General features: G+C 36.3%; 2 long non-coding RNA genes across 2 annotated transcripts in view; both read left to right on the top strand.

Annotated features, from left to right (window-relative positions):
• The window catches only part of LOC144379262 (uncharacterized), a 218,607-nt gene that overhangs the window by 4,684 nt on the left and 187,970 nt on the right, over positions 1 to 25,953 (top strand). The gene's annotated exons all lie outside the window — the stretch shown is intronic.
• On the top strand, positions 925 to 11,354 carry LOC118530270 (uncharacterized). The gene is made up of 6 exons (XR_013441963.1): positions 925 to 1,078; positions 2,455 to 2,556; positions 6,481 to 6,655; positions 7,358 to 7,427; positions 10,909 to 10,993; positions 11,281 to 11,354. It is a non-coding gene; the product is annotated as an uncharacterized LOC118530270 (long non-coding RNA).

The following is a 25,953-nucleotide window of genomic DNA, read 5'->3' as shown; positions in this document are numbered from 1 at the left end:
ATTACATATTATATCTATTTGGATATATTGGATATAATCCATACTGGATATAATCCAGTGGATTATATTATATCCATATATATCTAAATAGATATACTTGAACTCTGTCAGAAATACTGGTTGGTACACAGTAGGTGATTGATAGTATTGAATTAAGTAATTGAAAAAATTTTACCATCTTGTTCTTTCAAAATGTGGTGAAATTTAACAGATTCTCCAGGGCTAGGAGGCAGTAGACTTTGTACCAAGGGCTGGAGCTGAGTGATAAAAATCATAGATCATCTCTTCAAGGAGTTCATAATCTAATTGATAAACCAAAATAAATCACATATTTTACCACTTCTCATTATTTCAAAACCTTTCAAACTGCTAAAGTTGAATTTTCTTCCTGCCCTGCTCCCCCAGAAAGATAAAAATAAAAAAAGAAGGCAGAGAAAAAGAGAGATTCATTGATTGGAGGGAGGGGCAAGAAAGCAAAAAGGACAAATGCATCATCACCTGGGCAGGAACTTAGTGAGAAGCTGTATATACTGTATCGAGACTATTTTTCAGAAGTATCTTACTTGTAAACAGTGCACTTTGTCTAATTTTTAATTCCATTATGGCAGGACGTATCCTAGGAGATGAGATTTAGTCCTGTTTTTTATTCTTACATCAACAAGGAAATATTGAAAAAAAATTGCAAAAACCTTCCCACCAGCACTATTTGGTTGGGTATTTCAGCAAACCAGTTAATTTATGCTGGAAGATTAAAAGTCATTTATTTATTAACATCAAAAATGGAAAAGATATGGAAAACAGAATCAAACCAACTTGAAAAATATACAAAATTCTGTCCTTCCTAAATGCCATTTTTGTGTTACGTTGAAACTGTTTTGTCTTTTTATTTTTTTTAAGAATTTACTTCTTTATTTGAGAGAGAGAGAGAGAGAGCATGAGCAGGTGGAAGGAGAGGAGTAGAGGGAGAGGGAGAATCAGACTCCCCTCTGAACAGGGAGCCTGATGCAGGGCTGGACCCCAGGACCCTGGAATCATGACCTGAACTGAAGGCAGACGATTAACCGACTGAGCCACTCAGGTGCCCCCCGTTTTGTTTTTTAAGTGAAGTGGTACTTCAGATCAAAAGTTCTGGAACAGGACTATCTGGGTTTGAATACCTACAACCATGTTTACTTATTTTTATCAAATCCAAGACATCATTTTTTAGAGCATACATCATTATTTTATATTCTCCCCTAGACACACACAAGCAACCCCTACAAGTGATTTGTAGGATACCAATTATTTCAAGATACATCTTGATTTCGGAGATGTTATGATATGGAAAAAAGTCTCATCTTAGAGTTGATGGAATATGGCAGTAGCCGAGTGAACATGAGCAAATTACTTCATCTAAATAAAACTAAGTTTCTTTATTCTAAAAAGTGGCAATAAAAGTACCCAGGTAACTCTTCTGATGGTTAAATTATACAGTTTATATAAAGCTCTTAGATGATTGCATGGCACATGTTAAACTTATTAGGGGGAATAAAAAGGTAACCTATTACATTTTTTTAAAGCATTTTACGATACAGTAAATAAAAAGAAACAAGGAAGCATATATATGTATTTTTTTTCACAATGACAGTTTTCCTGGGAGGCATTAGCAAATAGCCTGTGGTAATCTGCAGGTTGCCAAGTGGTTCTCTCAGTTTAGTTCCATTAGGCAGGGAAAGAGAAAGAGAATATATGGGAGAGAGCTCACTGTCCTACAGACTCAGGCTCCCACGTGGCACACTGCTGTTTACTCTCATGGAGAAAATCTGGCCCCCTATACTATGTCTACCTGTAAAGTGGGCTAAGAAATGAATTCTCTAATTAGAAAACATCATGCTTAGAACCGCCCTCTTCCTAGGTAAGAACAGGAGAATGGATTTAGTGGAAGACTCAAAAACTCTATCATAGTACATGTTCTACAAATATCACCTATTCTTATTTTTACCTAAAAGAGAAAAGGTATATGAAAAAGGAAAATGCTACATTAACATGATACAATTGGAAAACAGGACGGATTTTTTTTCTTCCTGAAACATAGAAAAATCAAAGGTTTATTTACTTGGGACACTTTAAGTATAATATGTTCTCACTATTTCCTCACTGCCTATATCGTTTATCGAAGGCACAGCCACACCTGGATCTCACTTTGCACTACTTGGTGATAAGAACAAGGCATTCATTGGTCACTTGCATAGTCATCTAGAAATGGGAAGCTATACCTCTTTAATGTTCCATAAATTATTTGGAAATAAATTTTTAAAATTAATATTTTGTTATGGTTAAAATGCAGTATTTTACACAAATAATATGATCACAGTGATTCAGTCATAATGGAATCATGTCATGCTACTGTTAAGTCAAATAATTTTATTTTAGCAAAAAAATTTACTGCACATAAAAGATGGTTTTGTCTTTCAGACTTCACAGAAAATATGGAGCAGCTACTTCACATGTTTCTGTAAAATAATCTTTGAAATACTACAGAGCTCCTTCCTTGGAACGCATGAGATTATCAGGAAAGTCTTTTCTCTGTTTCCCTCTGTGTTATGTTTACATTTTTATTAATCTGTGGTACCTAACATTTCATTGGACCTGTCCTTACCATTGCTTTCAGCTTTGGTCTCACAATTAATCCTAAGTAATTATTTTTCTCTCTATCACCAGTTCCAACTCTAGAACAGGTTGTTTGTTTGTTTTTTATAAAGACGGTCAACCACAATAAATTGTTTGGAATAAAGCAGGTTGTATAAAAACAAATACACAGAAAGTAAAATACTATTGGCCATTAAAAAACATATTAAATACATCATATTTCTCAAAAAAGAAAAAAAAATTCTTGGTAATTCTCACTGTTTTTATTACTCTTTCTAAAAATGAAAGACATTAGTTAAACATATTCTGAATTCCCTAATGCAGTGTGTGAGACCACAACTCTAATGATAGAACCAAGTCTAGTGAAACATTCTCTATACTAAGCAGTGTGTTTAAAAATGTATCTCGTTTCTCATAGCTCATTAGCTCACTGAATGAATTTGTCTGAATCATGAAGGCAAAATGGGTTTAAATGCCTAGGGCACATCTTTTCTTCTACTCATGTAATTTACACCTTCATCACTTGCTCTCAGAGCAAAGATCCTTTTCACTAATGACAGTATTTTGAAGCATTGCTAAAGCAAGATATAATGAGGACATACTGAGAGAGTCAGTTAAAGAAATATAGAAGGAGAATAAGAAATTGCATACTGAGAAAAAGAGTTACACAAACACTTAACCCAAGCACTCTCTCTGGGCTTTGTGGTTTTGCTACTTTATTCCTGAAAAATAATGTGAATAGATAAAGAATCACACCAGGGTTTAAGTTCATCTTTCAGGGAAGGGACATCCACATGTTTCTATGGTTTAGAATCACAAAAGTATTTTTTATATGGTTTCATTAGACTGCTGTGTGTAGAATCAATTTACAGCAGGAACCAAAGATCAGGGAGTTGAAATGATTCTTTAAGAATGATTCCTATAACATGTAGCTTGGGAGGTGGCTATTAATGATAAAAAGAAATGGAGATCAATCCCAGAACAAATATACAAAGATATAGGTTTTTCTAAATAGACTTCTTAATGTTAAACATTATATGAACCTGGCTATCTCCCTCTCCTGAAATTCATATATATGTGTGAAAGTATGATTACATAGTAAATTATTCCAATTTGTAGATATATTTACAAAATGAATTCTGTATAATTTCATATATATGTATATGCAAACAAATTTTATGTGTGATTACAGGAGAAAATGTGTTATAAGTAAAAACTTAAAAATCAAATTTACTTTAGGTCAAATCAAAATAAAGTCAACATATGGCTGAGCTGTAATGTTAATAGTAGAAATGGAAGGGTTATTCAAAATCAAACATTTTAAGAGATCAAAAAACCAAGGTCATGCACTGAGAGCTCCAAAATACATCAAAATAGTAAAAACTTGAGTTCTAAAACTATTGACTATAATGATTCTTAATTCTTGAGGGATTTGACACACCTAATTTGGAATATCAATATGTAGGATGATCGTACATGCAGTTAAGCCACAACTAAAGAATGAACAAATAATAAACCAGAAAATTGTCTTGAAGAATAAGTCACATAAGTGATTTCATTTCTGTTGTACAAAACAGTCTTTTTCATACAATAAATCTGAACGTAACGAGAAAAATACTTCCCCCCACCCAAATGGATTGGAAAACAGCCTTGGTAGAAAGATTACATTCAAATATTTATCACATTGTAATGTTATTCCATGGGAAGATGTGCACTCAATTTATACTCTGTGGTGCTTTGCTTCAGTTCAAACCAGTTGGGTTGCTAAACAATATTTTCTCATAAATTTTTTTTCAAGAGCTCTTTTATAATTAACTTATCATTAAATATTATTTTTGCTTAAGTGAATGATTTGTGGGATTAAGTTCATTCACCTAAATTTCAAACAGTACATTTTGAAAGGTAACAAAAGAAATATATTACATATCAGTACTTTCTGGTTTTTTGATTAGAATCTATTTGACTTTATAAAAGCTGGAACACTGTGCTTATTGAGCAAACACTTTCATCAAGGAATTTTTTTATTTCTTCCGATTTTTCAACCAAGGCTCCAACCATACCCATGAAATTAAACTAAAATTAAAAAGTCAGTTTTATTAGAGTGATTTTATAATTGAGTTTACTGTGAAACTGGCAATTAAACTCAGAATCTGAGGGGGTGCCTGGGTGGGTCAGTCATTAAGCGTCTGCCTTTGGCCTCAGGTCATGGTCCCAGGGTCCTGAGATCGAGCCCTGCATCCGGCTCCCTGCTCAGTGGGAAGCCTGCTTCTCTCTCTCCCACTCCCCCTGCTTGTGTTCCCTCTCTCGCTGTCTCGCTCTCTGTCAAATAAATAAATAAAATCTTAAAAAAAAAAAAACTCAGAATTGGACAACAGATTAAAGTCACTATGAATCTTTTAATTTCCTACTTAATTTCCTATTTGTTTTACATTTTTATTTCCTTTGATAAAATTAATGATATTTGTGTATAGTTGCACATTTTTACTCTGTTGGACTAATTATGAACTTTAACATGTGCATAAATGAGCACTAAGTTTTACTATACTATATTTTCATTAAAAAAATCTACTTAACCTTTAATAGTAAAATTTTAGACCTCTTTTTTTATTATGTTATGTTAGTCACCATACAGTACATCATTAGTTTTTGATGAAATATTCCATGATTAGACCATTGCTTTTAATCAATGCAGAAGAATTAGATAGCCAGTGAGGCGGGGATTCAACTGCTTTAAACTAATCTCAAATACTTGAAAGAAATCTTGAAAAACCTTAAGTATTTTGCAATGAAGTATACATCTATATCTTATGGTATACTATACAAGTTTTATTGGCTTACAAGGGCAAATATTTCTCCATTGGCCAGAGAAGAATAAATGAGTGAATGTGTTATCTCTGAAATAGACCTGATGTTGTTGTGAATACATGAGAACTTTTGAAATAAATGATGGACTCTGATGGCTCCAAGAAAACTATAGTCACTGATCAGGTACTTCCTTTACAATTCTTGTTTATAAATAATTTTTAAATGCAAGTTAAAGAACATATAGGGACTTTTAATAGTTATTATTTAGTGTATTTTATCAAACAAGACTTGTTTTTATTTAAATGCTTTTAAATTGCCCTTCCATGTCTCAATTATTATGCAGTATCCATTATGATTTACCCTATAAAATCATCTAAGGGTCATTATCATGATAAGCAATATATATATATATAATTATAAGGAGCACATGGTGTAAAATTTTTTGAAATTTTGGTGGAAATAGGTAGTAAAAATTACTCAAAAATGACTCAATGACAAGAGACTGGTTTTTTAAAATTTATATTAACATTTATCAACTTTAGTACAGAATCTGTTTATTTTATCACAGATGACTTTTAAGTAACTCTAATGATCTTCAGGAAATCTGGGGTACCATTTCCTAAATTATTTTATATGACTGGAATTTTTTTTAAGTATGTTTAGAAGAGTTTCTTGCAGAAAAGCAGGTCAGTTGCTTCAGTTTTATCTTGGCATCCCAAATGTTACATATTCAAAATCAAAGGAAGGGGGATAAGGAACATAAAACTTGATTTAAACGTTCTAATTCTTATTTGGTTATTCTCTTTTCTACCAAGGGGAGTTATACAACATAAAGTGAAGTGAAAGTAAGGGGCAAATCACTGGATCATTTTACTCTAAAGAAACACAAATATATTATATCTCATTATTGGGAGCAAGGGAGTTTTCAGTCCCCTAAGACACCCTGCAAAGCGGCCATGTATAAGATAGCAATATACTACATTGATTTTAAATGATGATAGAATTAACATTGTTTTTTTAAAAGTTTATTTATTTATTTTTAGAGAGAGCACAAGTGGAGAGAGGGGCAAGAGAGAAGGAATCTCCAGCGACTCCCTGCTGAGCCCAGAGTCCAACATAGGGTTTGTCTCACGACCCAGAGATACTGACCTGAGCCAAAATCAAGAATCAGATTCTTAACCGACTGAGCCACCCCAGCAACAGAATTAACATTCTTTTAATGGTACTCTTTCAATTAAAAAAAAATATATATATATATATATATATACACATATGTATATGACTATGATTATTCCCTGCCATCCTTTGTTTTTGTATTATTTTGGTTTCTTGTTTTTAGTTTTGTTTTTCTTTGTTGCAGTGAGACTGAAATTGATGAAGATGATGGAAATATGTGGACACATATTTCCATCATGGAAATATGTGGAAATATGATAGTGGAATATACTTCTAATTGTTTTTGAAAATTTAAGTTTCTTTATTGATGGAAAATCAAAATACGAAGACAACTAAGTCTTATGCTTCAGAATTCATGTAATATATTCATATATAAATGTTCATTTTCACTCTCATGTTTGGACAAGTACCTTCTATCTACCCCATTCCAAATGTCCAGAGTTCATATTATGATGTTGAGGCAGGGTGTAATATGTGTATGGGTGTTAGTGATAAAGGCCTGAGGGACTTCATTGTAGTTGGACATAATGTGTTCCCTTCTACATTTCTTTGCCTTGTTACAAATATACTAATGTAATAGTAACCACAAGGATGAGCATACTAAAATACTAAGATATATTATTTGATCTGTAACATTATAATTGACTACACAGCAAATTGCGATCCATTCCCATTCATCCACACATTCATTCATTCACTCATTCAGCAAATATTGAGCACTTTCTCTTTGTCTGCCATTGTACTCTAGGGGTCCAGTTTGAACAGACAAGAAATAATACCAGCCTTCATGGAGCTTACCATTTAAGGAGGTGACAAAAGTAAGTTCAAAAGTGGTATAAATAAATATGTAACTGCAAAACTGGAAAAGGAAAAATGCTCAAGGCTAAGAAATGGTAGAAGAGGGGTGCTTGACCTGGTCTGAGAAAGAAAGGAAAGTTCTCTCCAGTGAGATCTGAAGCATGATTATAAAGAATGAATAGATTAACAGGGGACAAAACAGAAGAACATCTAGATAAAGCCCATCCCATGTGCTAGAAAGAAGAAGGAGCACTGGGTGTTTATGACAGTGAAGGCAGGCCAGCCTGGGTGAAACACAGAGAATGAGGAAAGCATGGAAGGAGAGGAGGTTGAAGAGGGGAGCTGAGTGCACATCATCTTGGGCTCTTCTCATGGCATGGAGTTTAGAACCATACAGTCACTTGCAGTCTGCATTGAGAGAATTATATTAAACTTTCTTAATGACATCATGACGCCTTTCCCAGGTATGTTGCCTTACTCTTAATGTCATTCACTCAGCAACTGTCTATTGAGTGATTACTTGGGAATCATTACTTTTTCAACAGACCTGAATTCTGTCACCCCAGGAATCAGATGATTTAGACTAGAGAAACTAAAGTTGCTTTTTCTTCCAGGGTATTGAGTGTCCCGTAGCATAATGCATCTAAAATGTAATGATTCATAAAATATCAATACAGTTGAGGAATGTAGCAAAGTAAAGATTTATTCCATCTTAATTTCAGGTATTTGAAGGGACTGAGAGTCAGATCATTTATAGTGCTTCTCTGTGGTGACATTATTTTAATGGTGTCATTTAAATCCATTTTCGTGCCATATAGTAATTCCTAAATGATAAATTACATTATTTAATATTTCAGCTGAGATATTGATAAGATATAGAGGTCCAATTGTTTTAATGAAGAGTTTAAAGATTTGCTTGCATCTTAAATTAGAATCCTGCATTAAATTAATAGTTTTTAAACTAACTGTTTCTTTCAACTTGTCAGAATATCATATATTGATTGTAAAACAAGTGTTACATGTTGTTTTTAGTTCCACTTAACTTTCAATTTTGAACAAACCTACAAAAAATGCACAGCATGAAAAGAAAAGATGAAAAATGATGAGTTCACTTACATGGCTGCTCTCTTAGTCCCAAAGCAATAAGTCTTTTTTCCCTTTTTCTCATTTATCACATATTTGTAAGAGAGACTTAGTTGCCCTGGGGGGGAAATGTTAAAAAGAGAAGTTAATATTTGAAACACTTACCTGAATCTTTTTTTTTTGTTCCTTTTCTATTTATAAACAAAACAAAATGATAGCTAGAAGTAAATCATTTTTAGCAAATAGAATATGAGTATACACTAAATATTTTGACCTTTTATTTATATTTATTTATATTATTTAAGTGTGTTTATTCCGATCCAAGTGAAAGATGTACAAAGAACATTTTTGTTCAACTAGAATTTGTTGAAAGACTTACAGTCATCGTTAGATGCTAAAATTCTGTTTCAGGAATTAGTGTTCTTACTCTCATGAAAAAAAGATCAGAGTCAAGCAGAAATATTAGATTTGCTGTAACAGCATTTATTGTTGCAACTTTCAGAGATGAAAATCAGTGACAGGCGCGCAGTCCCTGTGGCCTTGTCGCCACATTCTGGGGGAGCTGATACAAACCTGAAGTCAGCTCATGGGATCTGAAGTGAGATTTGAGGAAACAGATAGCAGTCCTTGGGCAGTGGGGCTTTTGGAAAGAACTAGAGAGCGTCTCCTCCAATGGTAGCTGGGGCCAACATAAAAAAGTAATTTGATGGTTTAGAACCTTGAATCCAAGCAACCCGTTGCCAGCTCAGTGTAAGTAGGGACTGAAGTTTGGAGGTGGAAAACTCTTCCCTGGGAGGATATGTTTGTGAGCTGGGGCACAAGACATGTTGTTGCAGTTGTGTTATGTGACAAACTCCTTGTCACATTGTTGTTCATGGCTGATTTGGGACGGGGATCTAAGCTTTGAAATTGACATTAATTCTTTCCTTAAGTAATGGATTTGGGGGTGATCAGCACTTTGTCTAGGAGTATCTCCTGCAGAAGCTTAGCTTTGGACAAGTTACTTGCATGCATCAAGAGTAATCTTACACAATTTGAAGATTCAAAAGGACAGGTATTACAGACCTACAATTATCACTATAGTCAGTTACCCCCTTTGATTCTATTTGTGTCTCTGTGGTAACTCATTCACATTTCTCAGGAAGATACCTACTTCTATTTCCTTAGAATGGCTTGGCACACTTCCATACAGGTGTAGTGGGAATTCTGAACTTGGAATTCTGAAACTGGGTGTTTCCTAAGTGGCATTAACACGTACCTCCTGATCTTGTAAAGGAATTCATGCAACTAAGGTTTATTCTTTCTCATAGTGAAACACTTTTTTTTCTTCAAAAGCAGTTGATATTGTTTGGTCAGTTTCAATTTTTTTTTTCTCTTTTATGTAAGGAAAAATAATTATCTGAAGTAATACATGCACACATTTATACATATAGAATGATATGAATTAATATGTACACACAGGTATCTATAGGGAAAATTAAGCCATACTATATTGCTTTAGTTGTAGGTGAGAATTTTTGTAAAGCTTTCTAGTGTATAGGATTTCTTTGCCCTTGTATTGGACTGCTATGTGAACATTTTACAAAAAAATACAAAAGCTGCTCTTTTTAACCCACTTTTTTCACCTGAAGATATTTTTGTCATGTTCATAAATTGGTTTACTATATTCGCATTGTCAACAGAAGTCTGTGCTTTTCAACATTTTACACCTGTGAAGAACTATGACTTTACTGCAAGCGATAGACATAATTGGTTACAAAAGAACTTTAGTTCACTAGCAGGAATGTCAGACTTGCAACAAATGTTTTTCAGTTGAAAGAAATCTGAATCTCTAATTTACAGTTTTATTTCTTTCCTGATTTCCAGCTGAATATGTTTACTTTCAAATTCCTGGTAGTTTCTGGTGACCTTTATATATATTTCTTTAGCTGTCCCCAGTATGCTCTCTCATTTATTTGCTTGTTTATTAGCAATTTTGGTGTTTTTTTTTTTTCTCATTCAAGATACTATGTTTATTCAGTCTTAAGCTTTTCTTTCAAAACAGTATATCTCTTTCACACTTTGCATAAGTGTGCATATCTATATTGTGTATGAAAGCAAAGCAAAAAAGAGCTAGGATAACAAATGCTCATGAGTTTTTAGATGCAGTAGCCAAATTCAGTGCTCCCAATATAAGATGACCCACGATTATGAACACTTTGGTTGGGGGGGGGGGTGTTGGTGGATAAGAGTGTATACAGGTCAGGTTTAGGTTGTAGAGTTTAGAACAGCATGCAGGCACACTGTGTTCCTCCAGAAGAGTGGGGGGTGAGTGTTCACCCAAAAGTAAATGGAGTTTGTTGGTTAGCCGAGGAAAGAGGGATTTATTTTCCTTCCCACTTTTCTTTTGTCTCTTGAGCTGCATGACTTTTTCTATAGGCATACAGAGTGAAATGACTCGTGGTGGTGTAACACCTATATTGGCATGCTGTGTATTATTACATGAGCAGCTATAGATTGGCAGGTGAGCAGATTATGTTCCAAAATTCTCTAAGATCTCGCATTCCCAAGTTAAATATTTTCCCATAGAAACACATTTTTTTGTTAAAATTATTTTTAGTACCGAATTGATATCAAAATAAACTTGGTTCATAAATTACCCCTTGCCCAAGTGATGGTGTCAAAGTTAAGTATTTGTGGTTGGTCGTATCCAACCACAGCCTTCTTCACAGCCACCCTCTTTCACCAATCTCTTTATTTTCTCTCCTCTCATTGTCCATTGACCAACCAGCGCTTTCTTTGCCCTTGCAGGAGTAGCCCTTAGTCAAGCCTGAAGACTGCACGAACCAAAAAATATTCCCTAAAGAATAAAGTTTTGCTTCACCCGTATGAGAATAGACAACTAGGAAGGTTTGGGAGATTTGTTTTGTTTTGTTTTGCACCGCTTAGTGGCCCCCAAGGAACCAGATATCACTCAGTTGCTCTATCTGTGTGTGTGTGTGTGTGTGTGTGTGTGTGTGTGTGTCCTTTATGTCTGTGTTAAGGGTTGGGCAGCATATAAAAACACTTGTGAGGATGGCAATAAAGGTTTTCATGATTGGCAATACCTTTATGACTTGAGGTGATATGGGCCAGTTATTTAAAAATTAATGGGAAACTTTGAGGATTCGCAAAGCTACATCACCATCTAGAAACACAGAGTGTTCTCTCCTAATGTACATAAACATCTCTCAAAATGTTCATATATTGTGTTTCTAATGAAAATATTGTGTGTATCTGTTGGTCTTTTTTTTACCAGTCATATTCTTGTCTTTTTGTGAAATCACGTACTTCCAGACTCTCTAATATTCACTCACCTTTTATATTGTGATTTTTTTAGAATTATGTAATTTTTAATAAACACCTCAACATTCTTAGTTTTCACAGAAGGTCCTCCCACTTATTCCCCTAAGTGTAACATGGTACTGCCAGTGTTATCTATCTATTGCTAAATCACAAATGACCCCAGATGTAATGGTTTAAAAGAACAGACATCTATTATGGTCCAATTTCTGTGGGTCAGGAATTTAGGACTGGATTTGCTGGGACACTCAAGATCTTTCGTGTGATTGGAATCAGGATGTCAGCTGGGGCTGCAGGCACCAGAAGACCTGACTGGGGCCACGTGTCTGCTTTCTGGAGAATGCAACTGACACGTTACATCAACAAGCCAAGTAAGGCCACCATACATGTTTTCCCACTCTGTGCAAAAACCATCATGTATTTCTATCGGTTTTCATCTCCATTTTTCTAACAGCAAATGATGAGTTGGTTTTTCTTCTTGAACAACAACAACAACAATAAAACTCCTTTGCATGGAACTTGACTTCATCCCATCTCTTCTCATTGTTCCTCCCTTCTTTTACTTCTTCACCAACTTCCCCCGCTTCTCAACTTGCTTCAAAGCGTTCCTTGGCTACCCGTTCATATTTAAGAATGGCAATGACATGCTCTGCTCTGGGAGTGTGGGGTCTGTAGTGCATTGAATTGTGACTCCCAAAAATATAAGCTCATATCCTATAACCCCTGGAACCTGTGAATGTGAACTTATTGGAAAAAGGCTTTTTGCAGATGCATGTAATTAAGAATTTCAATCACTCTGGATTAGGGTGGGCCCTAAATCCAGTGACAAGTATCTTTATAAGAGAAAAGAAGGAAAGAAGATAAATACACAAGGAAGAAAGTCATGTGAAGATGGTGGTCAGAGATCTGAGCTATGTTGCCACAAGCCAAGGAAGGCTTTGAGCCACAAGAAGCTGAAAGAGGAAAAAAAGATTCTCCATAAATGCCTTCATGAAATGTGGGTTGACACCTTGATTACAAGACTTCTGGCCTCTAGAGTTTCTATTGTTTTAATCCACCAAATTTGTACTACTTTTTTTATAGCAGCCCTAGGAAACTAATACAGGGTGTAAAGGGAAATAGGCATTGAGATTCTAGATGTTGGAATTTACTCTAAAATCATTAAACAATGAGTAGGTTTTTCTGATGTGTAGATATTTCCTCTATTCCTTACTGGTTTTTCCAGAAAAGAATTCCCAACCCTAGTAGTGGGACACGGTTTATATACATGTTGGAGAGTATTCTGGGAACAGAGCCCAAGAATGTTCTGGAAGGGTATGGGGGGAGGTGGTCATAAGATACAGAGTGAAGAGTTTTACTTATGTCCTTCTTTTTTGTCCACTGCTTCATCTTTATCTGCCCGAGTGGCAGATATCCTAGAGTCTAAAACATTCGAATTCAGTATTTTCAGAGAATAAACTTCCTCTAGGACCCTGGGGGAGGAAAAGATACAGCTATTCATTCAGTCCTTCTAATTTCAGCTTCTAGTTCTCCACTTGCCCCCCAAGGTCCCTCCAAATCCCAAACTTAAAAGATTCAGGATAATTGTACTGGTTTTATTCTTATCATTATCCCTCTTATAACTTAAGTTCCATCTTTCTCTGTTCTCCTAAATGTCCATCCCTTCTTCTTTTCTTTTAAATATGCAGTTCTTTTCTTCATTTTTTTTTTTTTCTCTCTCACTCCATTGTTTGGTTCTCATGGACCTGTATGTCTCTTGGGACTTTAGCAGTGTTTTGAAATGCAACAAAGATAAACTTGTCCTGTCTAAAAGTTATATAGTAACTCTCTTCTTTTTATTTCATTCTATTTGCTGACAACACTGTCCATAATCTTACCAGCGCTACAAAGCTGAAAGTAAATTCAAATTTGTTTCCTCCCCCTGGTCATTCCTATAGCTTAATCACAAAGCCAGGCGTAGTCTCATAATTTTTTTTTTTATGATCAACACACACTATTCTCTGTCCCTAATAATTCTGCCTTAATTAGGCTTCTCATCATCTCTTAATTAAGCACTGTGATCTGGTCTCCCTCCCTTTAATAATACATTCTCAGATCCATCATCCATAGCCTTATGGAGGGATCTGTCTCATATGTATAGTGGATTATGTCCCTTCTCTTTTTAAATTTTTAGCACCTGCTCTTATGTCTCTGTATCCAAGTGCAGCTCCTGAACAAGGCATGCAGGGCCTTCATGCTATGATCTCTCAACATCTCATTCATAGTTTTCACTGCTCCGAGGCTGACACTTTATATTCTCGAATCACCTATCATCTCTGTAGCTCTGTCATTTTCTCTAATTAAAATGACTTTCTCACTTCATCTTTTCTCTTCAGTTTCCTACTGATCTTTTAAAATAGGTCAGGAATCTTGTCTTCTCCACATGAAGCTTTCCTTGCCTGCTTCGTCCCCACCTACCCTGTCCTGCTCAACCAGGCTGGTTTACTTACTGATTATTTTCTTCGCTCCTGGAAGCTGCCTTTGTTATCTTGATCACATTTATTATAATTATCTTTAAATGCTCTCTTCCTCCTCTGAAGTGTTGGTGTTTTGAAGGAGGCAATATACTTTATCCATAAGTGTAACTTCTTGCTTATAGCAAGGTGATGGGCACACAATTGATCTTATTGAAAATAGGAATAAATTGATGAATCTTTGTCCTGAATAAGGACAGACAGAGAGGGAAATGTGTACTCTGATTTCCAAGAAGGCAGTCATGTGTCTTCCAAGTGATTTTTTTGTCATTGTTGCTAGTCAGAATAAACTTCCATGGTTCAGTGCTTTCACTGAGTTTTGTCCTTCTGCCTGGAATGCCGTTTCCCAACTTCTCCTTACTGAATACCCAACTTGGATCAGACACCGTGACTTTTTTTTAAGTTCTCCATATAGGAAAGTCTTATTTTAGCACAATCCATCAGAAATAATGGCATTCAGAATGTATTTCTCTTCCATGCTGCAGAGGTCAATTTTCCTACCTCTATTAGAGCATTCATTACTCTAAGCAGTAAAGTGGGATACCTCCCAAAACTTAGTAGTGGAACCATGGAAAATCAACTTGCAGTAGTTGACTTAGCCTTGGGTAAAGTATAATACTTCCAAGCAATAATGCACAAATGGGTCATTGAGCAGTTTTCTCTAATAAAGAGGTCAGGATCTTGTTTCAGAAAAAGACTACCTGTGTGGGCAGGTTCAAGTCTATAGCAGAATCAATGTCTATGATGAAGAATGTTTCAATCAGGGACAAACAAATGTTTAGCCAAGAAAAAACAAAGGCAAAAACATGAAATCAAGACTAGGATGAATCAGTAAGCATTCAGCATTGATCGTCTACCGAAATAAATGGACTGAGAATTATCATCTTCCTATTAAATATTGGGGTAATACATAAACGCACACATGCTCGCCTCTCCCTCCCCCTGCCTGCCTCTCCTCGATCTCTCCATCCTCCCCCTACCCCCAGCCTCCCTCCTCTCTCAGATCTGTTGAACTTGGGTTCTGTTTACAAAGCTCTTTCCCTCATTAGCCTGAGAAGATCGACTTAATCTCTCCATCTAGACATTCAAACACACATTAAGTGTTCAAGAATTTTATTAAGTGAGTGCACGTACAATATATTTTAAACACAAACAGGTTATAGATCGATTATAAATCTCAACTACACGACCTCATACAATAGAATATTAGATCATTTCAATTCTCAGGTTGTGATTTTATAAAACTTATGAGAAAATCTGTTGATAGTGAGTTTGCTTGACATTTTCTTTTACATTTTTCTCCTTTCTCATTTGTTATAGTGCAGTCCAAGGTAACCCTTAAGTAGAAGGAGAGCCTGGAATAACGATATTATTAGTCTTCTTTATTTTCAAGTTGAAGGGCACTGAACCAGTCACTAATATTTCAAACCCCAAGAAATAAGTCCTCCGGAGGCTTGGGGGCACCCTGTTATTCCTACCTCCTTTGTTTTATTTGCTTTTTGGTGCATAATAACCCTTAACATGTTATATTTTATTATTTTAAAACATGATGCATCAAACATGTCATATCCCAGGAGATCGTGATTTAACATGGAACAAGAATATTCTCAGAAAATGAAATGAAAATCAGATCTAGCAGTTGCTAGGGAGTTGAAGATGGCCACACAATTACTTGGTGTAACAGAAATAATCTGCGTGTGTATCTTTCCTGCCTTTTTTCTCTTTGTTGTGTGGAGGAGAATTTGGTGTCTCATTTTCTCTTTTGGGGTCATCATTTTCACGAGCATATCATATGTCAAGTGTGAATGTATCTAGTAGATGCAGTAAAAGATGATAGCATTCGGAATATATTCCATGCATAGCCTGGGAATTCAATCCAAAGGACTATATTACATTATATTTGCACTGTTGGAAATAGAGAAGAAATAAAAAGGCCAGGATCAAAATTATAAACTGTTGATATATAAACTGTTGATACTAGCCCCCAAAAATAGGTGCTCAAAGATGGTAAGAATATTTCCTTTGCGTTTCTGTGATAAACGTTGGGCTGTATACCATATAGTATATTCTAGTAAAAAGAGTAAGAAACACAGAAACACTGATATTTAGTTATTTAAAACTGGAAACTTAAAGACCTGTATCACTGCACAAATAAACAGTACTATTTGCAAATTCTGAATCAACATTGGGAAATATCTATTTCATATCATTGAACAAGCAGTTCAAGGAACTGCAAAAGAACAAACCTACCAATAGGGATCAAAATTCAAATCAAAGTGTTTACAAAAGTGTTTACAAAATCTTGCACTGCCTTTTAAACTTACATTTATGAAAATTTTGTCACTTGCTAACTTCAATTTGCCCTGGCCTCCTGTTTTCCTATCCCATTTCTTCTTCTTCTTCTTTTTTTTTTTTTTTTTTAAGATTTTATTTATTTATTTGACAGAGAGAGATAGCAAGAGAAGGAACACAAGCAGGGGGAGTGGGAGAGGGAGAAGCAGGATTCCCGCTGAGCAGGCAGCCGGATGTGGGACTCGATCCCAAGACACTGGGATCATGACCCAAGCCGAAGGCAGATGCTTAACAACTGAGCCACACAGGCGCCCCTCCCATTTATTCTTCTTGCACATCCTTCAAATTAATATTCCTCTGTCCTTTTCTACAAAAATAAACTTTTATTTCTGCCCCGCCCAGACACTTTGAATTATAAGGGATAGGGTTACTTAAAATGTCTTTGGGAAAGTATATGAAAAGATACAGATGCCTGATAAGTCAGGAAAAAAATTGACGAATAGGCCACAATTGGGGAAGAATCTATGGAACATCTGCAGACCAAGTGTTCTTTACAGTGTTCTCTTCCTCATCTTCTCTGGTCCCATGTCTTTGTGCATGTGTATCCCCATTTTGAGCATCTGCCTTTGATTTCTCTGCCTTGCCTGTGTTCCAGTATGTACTCCCCCAACAGAGTCCCTGCATTTCTAGTTTCAGCACCTATCACCAGAGGAATTGATTCCTTAGATTCTCAAGTCCATAGAGTACCGTATGGTCTGTTCAGTTTATCTGTTCAACAGAAGCCACAAACCAGATAGCTGACCAAGCTATTGAATGCTTATCACCGAGTTGAATTTATACCTATTTATCCATTATCTACAGCTGAGAGGCACAGGAGCATAAAGAAAAGATCAATGCACTTTTTTTCGAAGTAGCTATAGGAAGATCTAGTATGCACAGAAATCTATCACTGCTCTATTTTGTTTCCTCTACATTTGATTTCCAGTCACAACTCATCCTTTTATATCTATTCAATCAACACAGGGAATATTGCCTTTATTTTATGCAAACCAAACATGAATTTTCCCATCCTCACATTTATTTGACACTGTTAAACTGAATTTAACCTAGATATCTAATCTTCAAGTTGATACATGTTCTTGATAATATTTTCAAAACAAATTCAAACACTTAGGATGTGCTTGCTCAAAAAGTGGATTTCAAAACAAGTTGACATCCTTTTATTTTCTTTCACAATATAATCCCCATTTTCAGGACAATCCCCCAATTTTCATAATGCAGTTAGTGATTTGGAGTTTATTTAGCATTTTACTTCTGCTTTACAGAATGCATCTGATTACATTTCTTCTCTGTGCAGCCCCCCCCCCCCACTACTGGACAGGCTTTTCTGACTGGTTACCTGGTGATTTGGCACCTGGAGTCAATAGAAGTTCAGCTGTTAGAAATCCATGAAGGCATAACTCACAGCAATGTAAATACTAACACTTTGTTTAGAACGTTGAACTAAATTAGCCCCTAGCTACATCCTAGAGCTTTAAAACTTAAATATGGCTCAAAGTAAACAAACATTTAGTGGAATCAATTCTTTAATATAGCTAAACTTCTTTTCCTCCTATTATGTGAACATCAAATTTTTTAATACATAATTCCTAGTTCTTTTTTTTTTTTTTAAGCTTCAACTATCCATTTCAAAGAGAGAGAGAGAGCGAATGCAGGGGTGGGGAGGGGGGAGAGGCAGAAGGAGAGAGAATCTCAAACAGACTCCGCAGTGAGTGTGAAGCTGGACACGGGCTCTATCCCATGACCCTGAGAACACGACCTGAGCCAAAACTGAGTCAGATGCTCAACTGACTACACCAACCAGGTGCCCCACATAATTCCTAGTTCTTTATGGACAAACTAAAAGACATATTTTTATTATTAAACATAATAGCTAGTAAGCAGGTCTCTTATCTATGTTAGTTGAAAACAGTATTACCATCAGTAACTTAAATGCACATTAAATCTTAAATATTTGTATTTATTAAATATTAAAATATTAAAATTATATATTATATAATTTATATTATATTAAAAAGTTATATAATATACATATATAATTTATATATTACATACTATATATTCCCTTAACTAGCAGATTTTCATAGCTTTTACTTTCAGCAAAATGCTAATGTCACTTCTGACAGGAGTGGAACAACCCAAGGTTGGAGGAAGCAACAACCCAAACATTAATAAATAGTAAGAGAATTAAAGAGTCTTCAACCTGCCCACACATATTTTGCTACCCAAGAGCTTTATTTTCAAAGCTGTTAGAATTTCTTATTGGGGGGATATATCCATATACAACTACCATAGCACTTTATCTCCTTCTTTGGAATATTTTAGAATTATTTATACTTAGGAATTTGTGGTTTATGCATTCACACAATTTTCCCATTACAAAAAAATAAAACAAGTTTTAAGATGGCTCCTTCAATCCTGGATCTTGCTTCAGTCATCTTTCTCTTCTCCTTCACAATTAAACCTCTTCAGAGCCTTGTCTGAAGTTCATGACTCCAGATCTCTACCACACATTGTTTCAGCTGTTGTGATCTGGCTTCTGCCTCCACTGTGTTTTGTTCTTGTCGGGGACATAAGGGCTAACGTTTTTGTGAGAAGTGAATTTTCACACCTTAGCTGTCTTGACTTCTCAGGATTACTTGTATTTATTGAGGATCCTTCTTAAATGGCTTTTCTTCCTTCCTCAGTGTCCACTTTTGCTTTGCCAGAATCTAACCCTCTGCCCACCCATTGAATTTGTTGTTTTTCCTAAGCTTTTTTTTCTTCTCACTTAAACACTTGCACTGGGTGATCTCCTTTATTCCTGTGACTTCAGTTACCATCTCTGGTCTCTGTCTCCCAAATACGCCTCCAGCCGAGATCACTTTAATGAGCTTTAAGTCCATATATCCACCAGGCTCCTGGAGATTCCAAAGTACCATAAAATTAACTAAATTCTTTACATGTTTCTTCTCATTTGCTTTTACTCATGATTCCTGTCTTAGGTAAGGTTCCCTGGAAACAGGCTCGAGAATGAAAATTTGCCTGCAGGAAATTTCAGGGAAAGTAATTGGGGAACATCTCCTGTAGGAGTAAGGAAGGTGGAGTTGGCTGAAAGAGGGAGTGAATTGTAACAACAGTAGCAATAGTGGCTTTAGCCAGTAACACAGTGAGCTCTGGAGCTGGGATGGACTCTTGGGGTTGTCCCAAATTGAGGCAAGGGAGTTAAACCTTTCTACCATGACTGTCAGTAGTCACTAGATGTGGACTGACCCTTGAAGGAAAATTAATTACCTCAGGAGATGCATCTTCCTTGGTCAAGAGCCATTCCTTTGAAAGTCTCAGTGGTGAGCCAGGAGCTCACAGCATTTCTGGTAGCAGGATGAATAACTGCCTTGTTTCTGAAGGGTAGTCTGGGTGGCTCAGCAAAGAATCCATTGTAGGTCATGACGTATTACATGCATGAACCCCAGCTAGGTATAGATCCTTTAAGATTCTATTCGCCTTTTTCTGGAGTAACTTAGAAGAGGAAGGTAAATGGGACAAAGCAATGCTTCCACTAACGCTGTAATTCTCAAGGTGACACCTAACATTTCTCTCTCCCACTACCCAGTCTAGATCCCACGCCGTCTCCTAGTACTTTTGTTAGCCTAGGTAGATGATAGAGTGGGATGATCCAGATCCAGATCCCAGAGTTATCTGTGTTTGCCCATTTTCAACATGTCCTTCTCAGGCTGTAGCTGCTGCATCTGTTCATTTGCAACCAAAACTGGACAGGGGAATAACAAGAGAGACCACAGGTGATTGCCAAATGAGTTTTTTCCTGCCCCTACCATGTTAAGATCATCTTGCTCGTATGATGACACTTGTTTTGGTAATGAAGAGATGCAATGACCAGGTGACAGCCCGTAAAGTTCAGTGATACTCTTACTCTCTTTCTTGGGAAAGGTGTTATTCTCAGTCAACCAAGACCTCTAGACACACAAAGCCTAAAGTTGTGACGGCAAGAAGCATGAATTCCCCATTTGTGGAATGACAATAAGTAGAACACTTCTATTTTCATTTCTTGATCCCTGTTCTACCTGTCCAGGATCCAACACTATAATATGATAATTGATTTAGGATATATGCTGTTTCCTGAGGTATGGGTGGTGGAACCCTATCACTGTAGAGCATCATTTTCCAAATGACATTATCATCTGCACCTTCAAAATCTCTTTTGTTGCTCTATCAGGATAGCAGCTTCTGGGAGGTATGGTTTGCAGTGCAACCGAGCTCTCATGGTCATGAGCTCCCTAGCATAGCTCTTTGCTATAAAGTGGGCTCCATAGTCTGAAGCAATTTTATGTAGGATTAGATGTTTGCAAGACTGAATTTTATGCTGGCCAAAGTCCTGTAGGAAAGATAGACCCTTAGCTGAAATGTATATTGGTCCCAGTCAAGAAGAATCTCTGTCCCTTCAGGTTGGAAGTGGTACTACATAAGAAATGTAACAGTAGGTATTACGAGTTCAGCCCTGGTCTATTCTCCTGGTTATTTGGACATCAGGCTTGGAGAGTTGGAGCCCACGGTGTTGGGTCTATCTACAGCCATCACCCCTGCCACTATGGCTACTCTGTTATGAATCATCGTGCCATTGCTCAGTGATAGAAATTTGCTCCTGTCAATCGGCTATGCCATTCTATCTACTTGGCTGGTTAGTGCCTCTTCCCTAGAATATACCCTCGGGTGGCTGTTACCTTGCATTTCAAAGATCTTTTGTACTTTGTGCTCACTGCCATCCACATGCTATTTCTTGAAACTTCTGTATCCTTGATCCCCACTCTTTTTAAATATTTATTTGCAGTGCCCTGAACAAAAAACAAGTTGTTCAGCACTGTCAATGTCAGAAAATGGGAGATTTAACCAGGGCATAAAGTAAATGTTTGTGTCACATAAATAATGGCTGATTCTGATTCTCATTTCTGACAGGGATGGCAAAGAAAATGTATTAACAAAAATATGTTAATCTGCTAAGATAGTACATCTGGCAGAGCAGATGCAATTGAGGCAATTATTTTTTAAAGTGCTCTTTTGCCAGAATCTGCCTGTTTTTGTATGAGCCAGGCTGGTTTAATAGGGATATGTCTGAGACAACTTCCTCTGCATATTTTAAGACTTCAATAATCTCTGCTATTCTCCCTGCTTCCCAGATGCAGTACAGTCTTTGATTTATGTTTTGGCTGGGCATGAGGCTTTAGAGGATTCCATGTGGCTTTCCCAATGAGGTATCTCTTACCCGTATGCCAAGGAACCACTGTGGTAGTTCTGCTAATTATCAGGTATGTTTATTCCAGCTGTGCATTTGCTAAAATGACCCCCAGGTAGTTTTACGGATCTAGTGGACTCATGGTGAGTCAGAGCTGGAAACAGGGGTCCATTTTTTATTATTCAATCCATGATGATGTTTTGTGGCCCATGTATCAATGCCAACTTCAATAGTTTTTGATGTGTCTGAGTATTCCAATTCACCCTGTGTATGATTACCACCAAATTGGCAGTAAGTGCATTTGGGGAAGAATTACTCAATACACTTGCCAAGGTGTTATGGCATTTTTCTTCAAGGGGACCTGGCCTCTACTTTAATCACTGGGTTCCAAGTCGGAGTACTGGGTCAGGTCCTGAAACTGAGCAAGAGATCATGAATATTATTAGATCCCCTGCCTTCACCCACTATTCATTCATTCTTGATATACATTTTTTTTTAATTCTATACAATCAGAAATACTTTTATTGGCTGTCCGTTTCTTTTCCCCAGGAACACTCTGTTCTATTCACTATTTCCATAATCTTTGTAGTTCAGGATTTCTGGCTGCCAATTTGACATTGCTGTTTAGTACTTAATTGTACTTCTGCTTTCTACTTATGCTTAACATAGTCATCTGATATCTATTATTTTGAGAGTCTATCATCATTATTCTGCCCTAATGCTACTAAGGAGATCAATTCTGTAATAGCATTTTATATTGTCATCCATGTCCCAGAGAAGATAGCAACCATCAAGCCTCTCAGCAAGATTGTTATCCCCTTCACTAATAACAAAGTATCTTCCCAGTGCTCCTGTAAAACATAGTTAGATGGTGAGTTTTCTGGCCTTATGTTCACTCTACAATGGCCATTTCTAACAATGTAACCCTCTCCCTTTGACATACCCCCCCTTAGAATCCATTGTCAAAACTGGCTTCTCCCAGCATAGGTTGACTAGGTCCCTTTCTGCAACTAAAAGACCCCAGCACTAATTCTGTTTGACCCTCCTTATAATCTGGTGGTTAGGATGAGAAGATTGAAGAGATCCTGAGGAAGGGGTGGGTTGTGTTTTCAAGGAGAAGAGGTCCCTACATCATTCTATTAGCAAAGTTAAGTATCAGGCTTATCTTAGAGGAGAGTACCACTTCTCCTGGCCCAGGGAGTTTTGGAAAATCTTGGGATTCATGGTTCTTAAGCACATTGACTCACAGGTCCCCACTCCAACGCCAGCTGAGTCCCTTGCCTTTCCAATCAGTGCTCTAACTTCAGAAGAATAGAATTGGGAAGTAGAGAGTCCAACCTCTCCAGGGACTGCTCTGCACTTATAATTAAGTCCTGGACCTGATTTTTAAGTTTCTGTCCTTTGAGTACAGAAAATAAATGTCTTTTTAAAAGTGGTCTTCTAACTTTCACAGCCGCTTAAACTAGAGATTAACAATCTCAGCCTTTTCTTGTCTTTCTTTGACATATTGGTAGCACTTAGTTATAACCAACTGATTCCACAATCCGTATGGTCATCAGTTCCCACATAGCTTGCAAATGTCTGGGCTATTATGCCAATCAGTGCATTTCCTTCCATTAGTACCCCATCTGAATTCCTTAGTAGTCAAATTGTACCACTACTGAACCTGGGGCTGTCACTATTCCACATACTACCAATATGCTGGCCCTCATTGTCAGTTAGCCAGAAAATAAATGATATAGGTCCAAAATTCCTATTTTAAAATTGGATAATTGCTGGTTCAACTATATTAAGTCAATTAGAAATAGAATCTGAAAGAAAAATGTACAGGCAAGGGGTTCACTGTATAGTGTCTAAGAAACAACACCTCTGCAAGAATGAGTGGAGCAGAACTGGGCAATTGGAGAATTTGAACATTGAGAAAAATATAGTTGGAATATAGATCACAGCAGATACTCCAAGGTCTCTGGAGCTTCAGCCTTTCAGAGTTGTCTTCCTTGACGGAAAGGGGCTTAGCCTTTACACAACTGCATTAAATAGCCATTGAATGTGGGCTACTTTCTGGAGGAAAAAAAAAAAAAAAAAGGATGCCTCTGTAAAAGGATGTTCCTTCAGCTGAGGGCATTTCCTAGAAGCAATTCAGATGAAAACCATCACCTACCAGTACTCCCAAGATCTAAGGAAATATGTCCCTCCATCCTGAAAAGGAAATTATTTGTTGCATATTCCAGCATATGCATAATAGTCATCCATTCAATGAAAGGCATCTCCTTCCAACCACTGTTCCACCTTCTAATAGTGGGAAGCATGCTTGACTATTTCGACAACACTCACATACTAGTCAATAAAATCCTGGCAATTCTACCTTTCAAATGTCTCTTGACGCAGTTCACTTCTTTTGCCATCCTCTCATCTGTTCTAGTTAAGACTGCCATTGTCTGGGTTTCCTGCACCATCCTCCTATTCTCCCACCTTTAGTCATGTCTCCTGTCAATTCTTAAGGATTGAAGGTAGAGGGACATTTTGAAGTCATAACTTCACTGATTAGAGCAATGTAAACCTTTTACAGATACTTCACTATGAAGTCCAAATTGTAAAATAGCTCAAAAAACTCCTTATGGTATGATTTATATTTTAAACTGCATTGCATGTTGTATTAAAGTATTAGGACTGCTGTGACAGAAGACCACAGACTGGGTGGTTTAAACAACAGAATTTCTTTTCTCACAGTTCTAAAGGCTGGAAGTCCCCAAATCAAGGTGTTAGCAGAGTTGATTCCTTGGGGGAGAGGGGGTCTCTTGCCTTGGTTTGTAGATGGCCACCTTCTCCCTCTGTTTCACATGGTCTTTCCTCTTTGAGTGTCTGTGTCTTAATGCCCTTTTCTTATAAAGACACTGACTATATTGCATTAGGGCCCAGCCAATGAACTCATTTAATCCTAATTACCTCTGTAAAGAAAACTGTCTCTAAATTCAATCACATTTGGAGGCACTGGAGGTCAGGACTTCAACATATGAATTTTGGGGGGACATCAATTAGTCCATAATACATGCCACCTTTAAAATCTGGTGAACTATATTACTTCTCCAAATATGCTGTGCTCTTACTTAATTTAAGTTTGTCTAATATTATTTCTTAGTTTTCACTTTCCTTCATCCTTCTCCATTCCTTCAGGATTGGAATTGAATGTCATTTTCACTAGAACACTTTCCTTGTATCTGTAAATTGAATTAAGTGGCTTTTCCCTGAATTCCCATTGCACTCTTTTTATTTATACCATAACACTTATTAGATGTTATTTTAATTATGTACTTATTCACGTATTTCCCCCAGTAGACTGTAAACTCCAAAAGAAAAGAAATATTATCTTATTCACTATTATATCCCCAGGAATAAGACAATACCTACTGTGGATTAGAATCACTATAAATAATTTTGATCATATCTCTTTTCTTGCATTATTAATCACTTAAAGGTAGCTTGTGTGCTTTATGCAACATCGTTTCTACCGTAGCATTCAGAAAATTCTTATTTACCTAACAATAAGTGCATAATAATTGCACTTATTATTAAATTATTGCACATAATAATTTAAATAATTTCTTAAAATACTTAGTCAAATTTTGGAACACCTATAGAAATTTGATTGCTTCAGGAATTACATAAAGTGTAGTTATTAACTCATCAGCCTGTGTACTTTGGATAGGTTCTGATTATGCCTAACATATCAATAATACTGTTTTCAGAAATGGCTTTTAAATGGCAGGTCAGTGAAATATTTGGATTTCATTTAAAAATTTCTTATGTTGCTTATTCAATATTAATTATTTTCCCCAACCAGTTTTTGTGTATGTTACGTATATATTTAGGCGATGAATGCCTTAATAAAATGTCTTAGGAGGCTTCTAGGTTGTTTTCTTTCTTTTTTTTTTTTTTAATTAAATTTAAACGAGATTAAAAGACACACTTAAGGATTTTATGGAAAAAGAGTGGCATAGTGCATCTGAAAAGTTTTTTATAATAAGATAAAATGAGACATCCAGGAAAGCT

This window comes from Halichoerus grypus, chromosome 1, assembly GCF_964656455.1.
Source record: "Halichoerus grypus chromosome 1, mHalGry1.hap1.1, whole genome shotgun sequence".
NCBI lineage: Eukaryota > Metazoa > Chordata > Mammalia > Carnivora > Phocidae > Halichoerus > Halichoerus grypus.
This window is presented reverse-complemented; position numbering and strand designations above follow the sequence as displayed.